The sequence below is a fragment of the Octopus bimaculoides genome, chromosome 15 (assembly GCF_001194135.2).
Source record: "Octopus bimaculoides isolate UCB-OBI-ISO-001 chromosome 15, ASM119413v2, whole genome shotgun sequence".
Lineage (NCBI taxonomy): Eukaryota > Metazoa > Mollusca > Cephalopoda > Octopoda > Octopodidae > Octopus > Octopus bimaculoides.
In genome coordinates this window covers 50,899,310-50,900,930 of record NC_068995.1, presented here as the reverse complement: position 1 = coordinate 50,900,930, position 1,621 = coordinate 50,899,310, and the positions used below count along the sequence as shown (strand labels likewise).

The window sequence follows — 1,621 nt, the reverse complement described above, 5'->3', positions numbered from 1 at the left end:
ATATATATATATATATATATAAACACTTTCCATCTACCACTTTCACTCACAGGACATTGGTTGACGTAGGGTTACAGAAGAAGTTATTTGTCTGAGGTGCCAAGCAGTGCAATTGAACCCAGAACTATGTAGCTGCAAAGCAAACTTCCAAACCTACGGCCATACCTACACCTATGTTTGCCTAAAACAAAAATGACTGAAATTTACAAAGCTTAAGCCACTTGCCAAGGACTTACTAATTTTAATCCAAACATTTACTAATTTGAATCAAAACTAGTTCAATATAACTGTGTCAATGTAGACTTAACTAAACACATCAGTCGATATTTATTTCAAACAAAATGACAACTACTGGAGGGTTTTTTTTTGGGGGGGGGTTATTCTGTTCTGTTTATTTTTTTTTAGAGTGAGATTTAAAATGAGAAATTTATCAATGGCCGATGAAAATTTCACTTTAATGAAGAGGTGCAGGTATGGTTGTGTGGTAAGATGTTTGCTTCCCAACCACGTGGTTCTGGGTTCAGTCCCACTGTGTGGCAACTTGGGCAAGTGTCTTCTACTATAGCCCCCGTCTGACCAAAACCTTGTGAGTGGATTTTGGTAAACAGAAACTAAAAAAAAACCCAATTCTGTAGAAACTGTACTGTAGTGTATATTTTTCTTTTATTATATTTATAATTTATATATATTTATTTTATTATAAATGCACAACAACACAACAGAGGAATTGGTGTAAGCTTAAATAATAAACTGTGATAGGTGAACTTCGATATGACGAGGAGTTACTGTACTATTCATTTTTGCCAGTTGAGTGGACTTGAGTAATGTGATATAAAGTGTCTTGCTCAAGGAAACAACATGCCAGCAGGAATCGAACTCATGCCCTTACAATCATGAGCCAAATACCCGTAACCACTAAACTACACACCTTCAATGGCAGCAGCACCAAGGAAAAAGGTGATGGCAGCATCAGCGAGGGCAGGGAAGTAGAGGTACCAATAAGGATGAGGGCAGTGGATAGGGGCATTGACAAGGATGTGGGAAGTGGGGGGAGGGCATTAACAGGGGGCAAAAGTAGTGGCGATGATGATAATTAAGAGTGGAAGTGTGTAGGGATGATATTTACAATGACAAGGGCTGTGGTGATGTCAATCGAGATTGCTACAATGATGTCGATAGTAATGTTGTTGACGACAATAAACTTAGGTCTGATAAGACAGTAGCTATGTTATAATCACAACAAATGCTCTTAAATAAATATTAGCCATCGCAACGAAGGTTGTCAAGGAGCATAACCTTGAAGGCCATGCTGGAGCACTGTCAAAAAGCAAAGAATTTTAAACAAACATACACTCACATGTGAATCTCTCTCTATATAAATGTGTGTGTGTGTGTGTGTGTGTGTGTGTGTGTGTGTGTGTGTATATATATATATATATATAAAACAGTAAGAATTTGGAAGTAAAAGTATTGACAAAAAGTCAAAAACTAACAGAATCCTCAAAACTAAATGCTCAAATACAAAAGTTTAATTGATTTTCCAACAGGAAACACACACACACAAATAATAATAATAATGATGATAATAATAATAATAATAATAGTACCAGCAACAACAACA

At 36.2% G+C, this 1,621-nt stretch overlaps 1 protein-coding gene and 1 long non-coding RNA gene across 6 annotated transcripts in view; one reads left to right on the top strand and one right to left on the bottom strand.

Annotated features, from left to right (window-relative positions):
• Positions 1 to 1,621, bottom strand: part of LOC106870788 (homer protein homolog 2) — a 127,812-nt gene that overhangs the window by 100,737 nt on the left and 25,454 nt on the right. The gene's annotated exons all lie outside the window — the stretch shown is intronic.
• The window catches only part of LOC106870790 (uncharacterized), a 44,132-nt gene that overhangs the window by 36,992 nt on the left and 5,519 nt on the right, over positions 1 to 1,621 (top strand). The window lies entirely within an intron of this gene.